At 38.8% G+C, this 12,962-nt stretch overlaps 1 protein-coding gene across 1 annotated transcript in view; it reads right to left on the bottom strand.

The window, feature by feature from the left end:
* Nucleotides 1-12,962, bottom strand: part of MORC1 (MORC family CW-type zinc finger 1) — a 352,246-nt gene that overhangs the window by 216,292 nt on the left and 122,992 nt on the right. Inside the window, exon 4 of the mRNA XM_033432194.2 lies at nt 11,055-11,135. The gene's annotated coding sequence lies outside the window, so the exon portion shown is untranslated. The remainder of the gene's footprint in view (nt 1-11,054; nt 11,136-12,962) is intronic.

Below are 12,962 nucleotides of genomic sequence, written 5' to 3'. Positions count from 1 at the left end.
ACATGAGATTTGTATTTGCAACTCCACCAATATCCAGGACAGTGCCGGGTATGCAGTGAGAATTTGATGAATCAATTGGTACTGTTAAGAAGGATGACTATCAGGGAGGTAAGTAGTATTCACAAGAGTTTCCTGTTACCTTTTGCTATAGACTGAATGTTTGTGACTCCCCCCAAATTCATATGTTGTATTCTAATCCCCAATGTAATGGGTTTGGAGGTGGGAACTTTGAGGTGATTAGGTCAGAGAGTGGAACTTTCATGAATGGGATTAGTGCCCTTATGAAAAAGACCCCAGAGATCTCCCTTTCCCTTTCTGCTATGTGAGGACACAGCAAGATGGCCATTTAGGATCCAAGAAGCAGGCTCTCACCAGACACCAAATCTACGGGCACCTTGATTTTAAACTTCCCAGGCTCCAGAACTATGGGAAATAAATTTCCGTTGTTTATGGTGTTCTGTTATAGCAGCACAAACGAACTAAGACACCTTCTTGTATCAGTGGCCGGACAAACAAATAAGATGCAATATAATTTATCCAGTGAATCAATAAGAGAACTCAATAACATTTTTTTTTCATTTCTAGCCTTTAGTTTCATCCACAGAGCAGACCCAATCTCAAAAGACATCCATCCTCCTGTGGCAATTCATTATAATTTAAATAGAATAACTAATGAATGGGAGTACTGTACATATAGAACAAATTAAAAATGAAGGTATTTATTTTCATGTGTTGATTTTACTTATTCTATTTATTTTCTTCAAACTGATCTAGGACATCTTAGGCAACTGAACCAGCAGAGAATATATATATATATATATATATATATAAAATCTTCAATGATAGTGGCAGCCTGAACTAATTTTATTGAAAGTAATTTAGCATTGACTGGTTAAATATATAAACTACCCATCTGAAGCAGAGATATTGCCAGACTCCTTCAAATTAGAGACAAAAAACAAATCTTTGGAGATTACATCACAAATTGGAACTGTCTTGGATGGCAGTTCAAATGTGAAAATAAAATAAATTATCTAAATTCAAAATATTTTATGTCATCCATCACAGTGACAAAAGCAGCTGCATTTTCTCCTTATGATCATAATGTTAGAAAACAAGCTAATTATTTTTTAGCAGACAGTTTCAGGAAAGGTATGCCTTCTTAGGCCTACCCTCTTTTGCTCCATCAAAAGTATATTTTAAAAGGGGTTCTTTGATGATCTTTAATCCAGGCAGTAACTACAGAGAGGAAAACAATGACTTGTAGTATAGCTGAAATTTTAGAAACCTTTAAATTTACCATACACAGCTCTCTGACATTTTTCCTGAGAGGCTTAAAGTTTAACTCCTAATTCTGCCTCTTCCTTGAGGGATGGGAAGGATGTAGACTGGTATTTAAGAATGTAATCTCTGGAGCCAGAGGCCTGGGGTCATGGTTCCTTGGCTAGCATTGTCTCCTTGGTCATGTCACTTATCCCTGCTGTGGCTGAGTTTGCCATCTGTGAAACAGGAATGATAAGTGCACCGACCTCAGTGGGGTGGAGCAGGGCTTGCACGAGATGTGTTTCTGGCACAAAACAGGCTTTCTACAAATTCTTGCTTGCAGTAATGGAATGCACGTATCTCCACTTTGTTTTCCAAAACAGATTTAACTATTAGGAAAATTCTGCATCTCATAAACACACAAGGGATACTTTCTTTTTTAAGCTATAAATATACCTGATTATGATAACAGTGTTGAAAACATTTCCGCTAAGGACCCCAGTCAACAATTTTATCACCTGAATTTCTGCTTTTTAGTTCACAGACCAACATAGATCATTTTCCCTTAATGTACCATAAAATGGTTACCCAAATGATGACAAGCAGGAAGAAATTAAAACTCAGGGAGCTCCCAAGTGTGGGTATGTCCAAAACAACAGAGATTAATCTTACTATTGTTCTGTTTTTCTAAAGAATCTCAAACATTGACCCCACAGCTATACATTTGTGACTTGCTATGTTTGAACCACTACAACTACTTTGTGTTGAGTGTCAAAGATGAATGGGAGCAGCCCCTACTGTTAAGAATCTCAAGGGACTCAAGTGTAATGAGGGGTCTCCTTATGTGTAAGCTGGGGTGATGAAAGTACCACAGTGGTAGTTATAGCAGCAAAAGGCTCTCAATGGCCTGGTGTCTGCCTGTACCTCTGATCTCATCCTGGGCTCCCACTCATGACATGTTCCAGTCACACTGGCCTTCACCGTTATTGTAAAGCATGCCAAGTCTTCTCCAACCTCAGAGACTTACACTTCCCTCTGCCTGGATTCTTTTTCCCTTGAGGTTCACAACCTTCTTCTTATCATTTAGATCTCAGGTCAAGGGTTCCTCCTCAGTGAAAGCATCCCTGACCAACTGGTCTTAAGTAGCTAACTGCATCAGTTTACAGACGTAGTGGCTTCAGCAATATGAATTTATTTTTTAACATCTTTATTGCAGTATAATTGCTTTACAATGGTGTGTTAGTTTCTGCTGTATAACAAAGTGAATCAGCTATACATATACATATATTCCCATATCCCCTCCCTCTTGCGTCTCCCTCCCACCCTACCTATCCCACCCCTCTAGGTGGTCACAAAGCACCGAGCTGATCTCCCTGTGCTATGCAGCTGCTTCCCACTGGCTATTTTACATTTGGTAGTGCATATATGTCCATGCTACTCTCTCACTTCATCTCAGCTTACCCTCCCCCCTCCCCATGTCCTCAAGTCCATTCTCTACATCTGCATCTTTATTCCTGTCCTGCCCTTAGGTTCTTCAGAACCATTTTTTTTTTTTAGACTCCATATATATGTGTGAGCATACGGTATTGTTTTCTTTTTCTGACTGACTTCACTCTGTATGACAGACTCTAGGTCCATCCACCTCACTACAAATAATAAAGTGATAACTCAATTTCTTTCTTTTTATGGCTGGGTAATATTCCAACAATATGAATTTATAATCTTATAGTTCAGTAGGTCAGAAGTCCAACACCCATCTCACAGGTGTCAAATATCAGCAGGGCTGTGTTTCTTTCGGAACAACCTTGGTGAGAATCTGTTTCCTTGTCTTTCCCAGATTCTAGGAAATCCTTGGCTCATGGTCCCTTTCTTCCATGCTCAAAACCAGCAGTGTTGGGTCTTCTCTGGTGGCACAGTGGTTAAGAATCCGCCTGCCAATGCAGGGGACATGGGTTCGTGCCCCGGTCCGGGAAGATCCCACATGCCGCGGAGTGGCTGGGCCCATGAGCCATGGCCACTGAGCCTGCGCGTCCGGAGCCTGTGATCCGCAATGGGAGAGGCCACGACAGTGAGAGGCCCGCGCACCGTGATGAAGAGTGGCCCCCGCTCGCCGCAACTGGAGAAAGCCCTCGCACAGAAACGAAGACCCAACAGCCAAAAATAAATAAACAAATTATTTTTTAAAAAAACCCAAAAGCCAACAATGTTGCATCCTTTCCACCTTTATTAATCATCATTCTCTCTCTCTTTCTCTTTCTATTCTCCCCTCACACTTTGACCAGAGCTGGGAAACGTTCTCCTTTTTTAAGGACTTGTGATTAGACTGGATGCACCTGAATAATCCAGCATAATCTCCCCATATCAATGTTCTTAATCTTAATCACATCTGTAACATCCCTTTTGCCATGTAAAATAACATGATCACAGATTCCCAGGGTTACAGTGTGGACATCTTTGGGGTCTCATAGTTCTGTCTAACACACTGCCACACTTAACTCTCCCCTAGTCTCTGTTATATTGCCTTTTTATTTCTTATTATGTTTTGTAGCATCATATGAAATCCTTATTTATTTTTTTTGCTCTTGTTTATTTACTTATAATTTACTTATTAGTACACATTCTTTTATTATATGAAAGTCCCTTCATCTACCCATTTCCCCGACACTATTCTGTAATATTGAGAATAAGAATTTGGTCTCTACCTTGATGACAGCAGCACCCCCAACCCCTAGAGCAGTTTCTGGCATAACATAGGCACTCAATGAATTCCCTGTTAAATGAATAAATAAACTCAGCTTTGGTAACTGATGTAAGCTTTAGAGAAAAGGTGCTCCCTAAATTAAGTCTTGAAGATAGGTAAGGAGATTATGGGGTGAAAATTAGGGATTGGACCTTCCAGCCTGTGCAAGAGAAAGCAACATCACTGTAGAATGACAACAGTGCCTTGGAGGAGTGGCCAAGGATGAGAGAGGCTGGAAAAAATGAGTCAGAGGCAAATCACCAAAGACTTTTCAGACTTCATGTTGCATGTAATGAGAGCCATTGAAGGTTTAGGTTTTTTTGAATTAATTAATTTTCTTTATTTTGGCTGCATTGGGTCTTTGTTGCTGCGCGTGGGCTTTCTCTGATTGCAGTGAGCGGGGCTACTCTTCATTGCAGTGCACAGGCTTCTCATTGCGGTGGCTTCTCCTGTTGCAGAGCATGGGCTCTAGGTGCGCGGGCTTCAGTAGTTGTGGCATGCAGGCTCAGTAGTTGTGGCACATGGGCTTAGTTGCTCTGCGGCATGTGGGATCTTCCCGGACCAGGGATCGAACAAGAGTCCCCTGCATTGGCAGGATCACTGCACCACCAAGGAAGTCTCACAGACCTTGTAATTCTTGAAAGAATTCTATGGTAGTTATACCTAAGAAGCTCATTGCATGGTACTGAGGTAGTAGAAATTATATGTAAAGAGAGTTTTATTTATAAAACTCCTGAGAATTTTTCAATAAATTATGATGATGTCACAGTTATTTTCTGTTTCATCACTGGGTCATCTGACAATAATGATGTCTATAATTCATTACTCCCCGTAAGTACGGTGATAGGTAGCACTCAGATCTATTGTCTGATCTCAGCAGAGAAAAGCTATTAACCTGTGTCACCATATCTCTGCAGCCAGGAATGAATCTTTGGGGAAGTAGAGAGTCCTGTGGGCCATGGCAGCTCACTGTTCTGGCTGACTGGAAACAATAAACAACCTTTTCATTTTTTAACTCTCACTACAGCTGGGCTCGGTTCGAAGACTGCAGTTTCCCGGCCAGGTCTCCCATACACATTCTTATCCTCCACTTCCAAATTCTGAGAGTACATCAGCCATCCCAACCGCTTGCTATCATTCCAAAAAAGAAAGGCCTGCCTTGGGATAATACTTTCAGTTGTGACAGAATACCCTGGATTGGGAGTTGTCTTGTAAAGGATCTCTTCAAAAGATGATTACACTTTCTTACCTAGGTGGAACCTTTGAAAAGTGGGTAAGAAATTCATTCTTTGTGTCGTGCTTTAGGAAGCAGGATATGTAGTAGATACGAGCATCATCTCTGGATCGAGTACCAGCTCTGCCATTTTGAATTCTGCCAATAGTACCTCAATATTATATTTTCTCTGGTCCTCAGTTTCCTCATGTGGGACATGGAAGCAATAAAGCAACCATTTCATAGGGTTGTTGTGAGCTTAAATAAGGCATATAAGAGAATGAGACTTGCAATGTAAGTTCTGTGAGGGTGAGAGAAATTTGACTCCACTCTTACATATCCAGTTCAGTACAGAAGTTTTTAAAGCATGGTCTGGGGACTCCTAAGGGATCCCCAAGACTCTGGCAGGGTGGGGTCATGAGGTCAAAACTATTTTAGTAAAAATACTAGGACACTATTTCCCTTTTTTATCTCATTCTCACATGAGTGCAGAATGGAATTTTCCAGAAACTAGATGGTGAGAGATATTGCAGTAGATAGAATGAGGAAGCAGACATGAGAAAATCCAGCTGCCTTCTATTAAAGAGATTTGCAAGATTATAAAACAATGACTCTCTTCTCACTAACTTCATTTTGCTTTGGAAAAAATAGTTTTTCACATTAAAATGTTTTATGTTAATGTGTAATGGATTTATATTATTACTGTTAAGAGAATTAATAAATACACATTTTAATGTACTTTTTAATACAGTAAATATCAATGGCTATAGCTCACATAATCAAAGTTTCTTTGAGGCCTTAAACAATTTCTAAGAGTGTAAAGGGGTCCTGAGACCAAGAAAACCAAGAACCACTAATTTAGCACAAGCCTGGCACATGGTAACCACTTAACAAAATAATGATTGGATTGCTAGAATAGGTCTTGGCTTAGGGTAAGTGCTCAATAAATGAGCGTTCCGCTGCTGCTGCTGCTGATGATGATGATGTGTTGATGGTGGTGATGAAAATCATGATGTGAAGTTTGCTGGGAGCCTTCTATGACTGGAGTAAATATAACAGTAATTTTTAATAGAAATCTTATCTTGCCTTAGACATGGCAGATGTTAGAGTTTAATGTAACACAGAATTATTTTCAGCGTTTAGACTCTCTTTTTCTTAGCTTTTTCTTTTCCTAATGGGGTTGCTCATTCTCATCCTACCAGAAGCACTTTGGAATTGAGCCAAATTCAAAATGCTAGGTATGGCACCAGATTGAATGATACGAATCAGGATCTCTGTGTTCCACAAATTAAGGAGTCATGGACATGTACTTAATATTTACTGTGAAAACTAGAGGGAGAATATGACTCTAAAGCTTCTCAACAGACAGGGTGATGGAGGTTTCCATGCCCACAATCCTCCTCTCAATTCTCCTTCCTTCTGCATTGTCTAGTCCAGCTACTAGAACACAGACTTACATTTTGCTTAGATATGCCACTACACTGGCTCTCCAGGAAGAAAAACATTTCTGGGTAGTGTTTGCTGATTTCCACGGTGTAAATACTCCCACCATGACAGGTTTCAAGCTGCTTCTATGATGTTACTAACCTCCAAATTGGGAGGAGAAACATATAATCAGCTCATAGTTGGTTTGAGCTGGTCCCCAGCATATCGCTGGTGCTGGCCCTGCACTCTGACATTAAGTTCAATTAAGTTCTGGCACTAAGTTCAACTACTTGCCTGGCTTTCCTAGATCTTTGATCATTGGTCCCACCCTCTCACCCAATTTTGCTGCCCCAATACCTCCAACTAGTCAGTATCCTCAGGTCCCAGGATTATCTCCTGCTACTTCTGCTTTTGCACTTTGCTAAACTATCACCTCTGGGTTCTAAAATCCTTTCTTCATCCTTCTGCTTATTCACTTGCTATGCAATTTTTTATTGACAAACTAAAGGCCTACTTCCTCAGTAAAATCTTCTCTGATCACATAAAAGTATCACTAACGTCTTTCCTCTGAAATGATGGGACATATGAAAGGATAATATCTAATCTGAATAATGGTGAGATTATTGGTTATCCAAAATATATCTATACGGTGTTGTGGAAACAGCTCAGCACTGCTTAGAGAGAACTACATTCCTCCCTTGCTGCTAATATACTGAGTGGTCATTGGTAAATCACTCAGATGCTCTGAGCCTTGATTTTCTCATTTGTAAAATGAAGGCAATGGAATACATGATTTCAAAGAAATCAAAGAAAGAACATCAGCCATTCTTTATTTCTTTCAAAGAGAGAACACTTTTCTTTCCTTAAATTCCACTATTCTATAGTCAGCATACTTTATATAAACAAAAATCCTATGACCTACTCCCATTAAAGTTCAATCTCCTTTTGATTTTAAAACAAGTAAATTCACCATGTTCTATTTTTTTTAATTTTTAAAATTTAATTTTTTTTATACAGCAGGTTCTTATTAGTCATCAGTTTTATCCACATCAGTGTATACATGTCAATCCCAATCGCCCAGTTCATCACATCAACATCCCCCCCCCCACCGCTTTCCCCCCTTGGTGTCCATATGTTGGTTCTCTACATCTGTGTCTCAATTTCTGCCCTATAAACCGGTTCATCTGTACCAATTTTCTAGGTTCCACATATATGCGTTAATATACAATATTTGTTTTTCTCTTTCTGACTTACTTCACTCTGTATGACAGTCTCTAGATCCATCCACATCTACAAATGACTCAATTTCATTCCTTTCTATGGCTGAGTAATATTCCATTGTATATATGTACCACACCTTCTTTATCCATTCATCTGTCGATGGGCATTTAGGTTGCTTCCATGACGCGGCTATTGTAAATAGTGCTGCAGTGAACAGTGGGGTGCATGTGTCTTTTTGAATTATGGTTTTCTCTGGGTATATGCCCAGTAGTGGGATTGCTGGACCATATGGTAATTCTATTTTTAGTTTTTTAAGGAACAACTATACTGTTCTCCATAGTGGCTGTATCAATTTACATTCCCACCAACAGTGCAAGAGGGTTCCCTTTTCTCCACACCCTCTCCAGCATTCGTTGTTTGTATATTTTCTGATGATCCCATTCTAACTGGTGTGAGGTGATACCTCACTGTAGTTTTGATTTTCATTTCTCTAATAATTAGTGATGTTGAGCAGCTTTTCAGGTGCTTCTTGGCCATCTGTGTGTCTTCTTTGGAGAAATGTCTATTTAGGTCTTCTGCCCATTTTTGGATTGGGTTGTTTGTTTTCTTAATATTGAGCTGCATGAGCTGTTTATATATCTTGGAGATTAATCCTTTGTCCATTGATTCGTTTGCAAATATTTTCTCCCATTCTGAGGGTTGTCTTTTTGTCTTGTTTATGGTTTCCTTTGCTGTGCAAAAGCTTTGAAGTTTCATTAGGTCCCATTTGTTTATTTTTGTTTTTATTTCCATTACTCTAGGAGGTGGATCAAAAAAGATCTTGCTGTGATTTATGCCAAAGAGTGTTCTTCCTATGTTTTCCTCTAAGAGTTTTATAGTGTCCAGTCTTACATTGAGGTCTCTAATCCATTTTGAGTTTATTTTTGTGTATGGTGTTAGGGAATGTTCTCATTTCATTCTTTTACATGTAGCTGTCCAGTTTTCCCAGCACCACTTATTGAAGAGACTGTCTTTTCTCCATTGTATATCCTTGCCTCCTTTGTCATAGATTAGTTGACCATAGGTGCGTGGGTTTATCTCTGGGCTTTCTATCCTGTTCTATTGATCTATGTTTCTGTTTTTGTGCCAGTACCATATTGTCTTGATTACTGTAGCTTTGTAGTATAGTCAGAAGTCAGGGAGTCTGATTCCTCTGGCTCCATTTTTTTCCCTTAAGACTGCTTTGGCTATTCGGGGTCTTTTGTGTCTCCATACAAATTTTAAGATTTTTTGTTCTAGTTCCGTAAAAAATGCCATTGGTAATTTGATAGGGATTGCATTGAATCTGTAGATTGCTTTGGGTAGTAGAGTCATTTTCACAATATTGATCCTTTCAATCCAAGAACACACCATGTTCTATTTTATAATTACCCATTCCTAATATTTCATGCTAAGAATAATTCTGTTCACCATAAGCTTTCATCTCAGTTCCTCTGTAAGGTCATCCTCACCCCTTTCCAATAGATAAAACAATCTGTAAGTGCTTTTGATGAGTGATTAAAATGAATCTTAAAATAATAATGTTTAACTAACTTTATAAAAATGATTTTGTCAAAGAACTAAAAGTAAAAAGGTGCCCATGCAGGAAACTCCTTAAAATGAAAATCTGTGATTCTTAAATATTTTTAACATGCTGCTGATGAAGTATTTTCTATATGACCTCAAGGTCTAAAAGGAGCCACTAGGAAAAAATGATTTGAGAAAGTATTTTGTTCACATGCAGTTTCATGGGAATTATATGATGATGTGGTAGGATTAAGTATAATATTGATTGGTAAGATCAAATGATATGTTTTTTTCATTTCAACTTTATTAAGGTACAATTGACATACAAAATTGTAAGATTAAATTGTACCATGTGGTGATTTGATATAGGTATACATTGTGAAAAAATTCTCCCCATCTAGTTAATAAACACATCCATCACCTCACATATTCATCTTTTTTTTTTTTTTTTGGTGTGAACTTTTAAGTTCTACTCTCTTAGCAAATTTCAGTTGTGCAACATAGTATCATCAACTATAGTCATCATGTTATACATCAGATCCTCAGAACTTATTCATCTTATAGCTAAAAGTTTGTACCTGTTTACCAACCTCTCCCTATTTCCCCCACCCTCCACCCCTGGCAACCACTTTTCTACTCTGTTTTTATGTTTGACTTTTGTTTTAGATTCCACATAGCCAAACCATATTCTGAAATAAAACAAAACTAATCTATGATTAAGTCCCACAGTTCTTTCTTTTATATCTTTCTTTCATCATCACTAAACTCAAGTCTAGTTCCAATCATTTTGGAATCTTGTGCTTATTTTCTCCTTGCTCCTGTTAACTCACAGTGTGTGGTGAGGTAATTGCAAGGCAAGGAGCTGTGTTTAATCCTTTTTTTGCATGGTTTGACCTGGCATTATGAAATGCATAATTTCATGCATAGAGACAAGCAAAATGACTCAAGCTAATATTGAATGCAAATTTTTAGCTTGTTTCTCAGCATGCTAGGTAGTAAAATCAAAGATCTACAGGTTGTAAGTGAATTTACAGGTCATCTATTTCCTTGCAACTTACAGTGTAGTTAGGAACCAGCAGCATCAGCAGCATCAGTTTGTTCAAAATGTAGAACCTCAGACCTCATCTCAGACCTGCTGAATCACTCTGTCTTAACAAGGTCCCCAGGTGATTTGCTTACTTGCAATGTACCACCTCTGATTAAGTGGCAAACCAGGCTCTACTTGAGTGTGTGCAGTCACAGGAACTTATTCCAATTCCTTCTTCCTCCAAAGCATTCTAACCAGTACTTGAGGTTCATTTGGAAATATTATTTTAATGGTAGCTTTCTGTTGCTCAAATGAATCACTTGATTCCACATGTATTACTCCAGGATTTGTAGCCAAACACAATATGAATTTTTCCATTCTTATTTTCCAGTCTTCTTTATATGGTGCCACTACTCTAACAAAATTGACTACCTTAAAAGGACCCTAAAAAAACTGATGTACCTGTGTCACATAACAACCCTAGCAGTCAGTTCTGTAGGTATCCTGTTCTGTATCATTCTTCCTCTCTGGAACCCTCTTTCCCTATTGCTCTGCTTGTGTAGATTCTACTCACCCATGAAACCCCACCTCAGTGCTCTCCAGAGGAAAATCCTACTCACCTGTACTTCCAAAGACATTCACTGGAGCAGGGCCAAAGGACCAGTGCCTTATTGATGTGTTCCATTTAACCTGTATGGGGGCTTTAGAAAATGAGAATTTCAGTGCCTTTAAACAGGACATGCACCGTCTACTTTGACCACAGTCCTCACTTTTTGTATCATCCTTGAACAGATTCATACATTTACAATACCAGCTTTTCATTTAGCATCCTTTGACTTAGTAATTCTCACCTAAATAGAGGGCTCCTCCAATGCTCTTAGCCCAATTCCCAAATTATACACAATTTTTCTTTCCACATTTAATCTTTTGACCACACTCTTTCACCTGTATTAGTCTGCATAGGCTGCAATAACAAAATACCACAGATTGGGTGGCTTAAATAACATAAATTTATTTTCTCAAATTTCTGGAAGCTAGAAGTCCAAGACTGAGGTGCTGTCAGGGTTGGTATCTGGTGAGACCTCTCTTCTTGGCTTATAGGCAGTCACCTTCTCATTTTGTCCTCACAGGTCTCTTCTCTGTGCATGCACAGAGAGAGAGAGAGAGAGATCTCTGGTGTCTCTTCCTCTTCTTATAAAGGACACCAGTTCTATCAAATTAGGTCCCACCTTTATGACCTCATTCACTTTAGTTACCTCCTTAAGGGCGCTATCTCCTACTATAGTCACAGGGGTTAGAGCTTCAACATATGAATTTGCCGGGGGGTGGGGGGCATAACTCAGTCCATAACATTATCAAAACACATTTGTATCCTAAAGAATCACACATGATATTGTACAAAGTTCCTCTATCTTTATCATCTAAGGAGTTTATCATCTAAAACATTCATGCAGACTTGCTATCTGAACTGAGGGCAGTATCAGGGCTGTTTTCTACACCAACAGCAATTCGCAGGAAACAGAAATAAGCTGGTTTCAGCTTAGTTGCTACTGACATAGAGACAGCAACAATAATGCCTGCTCACAGAGGGTTTGCTATGTGCTAGACACTGCTGTAAGCATTTTTACATATATACAGTTATAGACTTTTGGCTTCATGACATCGTATGATAAAAGTACTGCTTATATTGTTCCCGTATTACTGATGAGAAAACTGATACATGCTAAGTAAACGGATTGTCTAAAGTTACACATTAGAACATGCATGGCTGGGATTCAAGACCAGACTGTTTGGCTCCTAGGTCTGTGCTCTTGGCCACTAAACCATAATCTCCTACTCAGCAATGGAGACAAAGGGATGGGGTGGACTTTATTGGAAAGGATTATTGCACAGCCCCAACGTAAATGTATATTCAATCATACATATATATTCATCTCACATATATTTAAGTAGTAATCAGCATTAAAAGTTTAAAAATACATTCATTGATAGACCAATTTATTGTCCAAACTTGAAACTCTGGGTAAAATGGGGGTGCTGTTCATAATTGTGCTAGAGCAATAGGAGTAAACAGAGTATCCCAGGCAAAGTAACATGTACAGTCACACCATTTATTTGGCCTCTACCATATGCCAGTACTATGCTAACAACTTTACGCATGCAATCCTTATAAAATCCCTCTAAGGTATGTATTGTTATCCCCATTTTACAGGTGAAGAAACTGAGGACTGAAAAGGTCAGTTAACTTGCCCAAAGACACAACTAATAAGTAGTATAGCTAGTATTTAAACTAGGTCTGCCTGAATCCAAAACAGTGCTCTTAACTAGCACCCAATATCACTTTCCTCTTCCTACAGATAGCAAACAAGTTATGGATGCTCCAGACAATTATATCTGATTATAAATTCAGGGAAATAATTAGGTATTTATTAGGCTTAGAAATGTACTTGTCTGAAGAAAATGCTTAGCAGTTTTGCAATTTGGGGCTCATCACAGTCATACAAAGTTATCTGCAAAGAGAAAGTTCA

This window comes from Orcinus orca, chromosome 5, assembly GCF_937001465.1.
Source record: "Orcinus orca chromosome 5, mOrcOrc1.1, whole genome shotgun sequence".
Lineage (NCBI taxonomy): Eukaryota > Metazoa > Chordata > Mammalia > Artiodactyla > Delphinidae > Orcinus > Orcinus orca.
The sequence above is the reverse complement of the archived record's forward strand: the minus strand, read 5'-3'. Positions and strand labels throughout refer to the sequence as shown.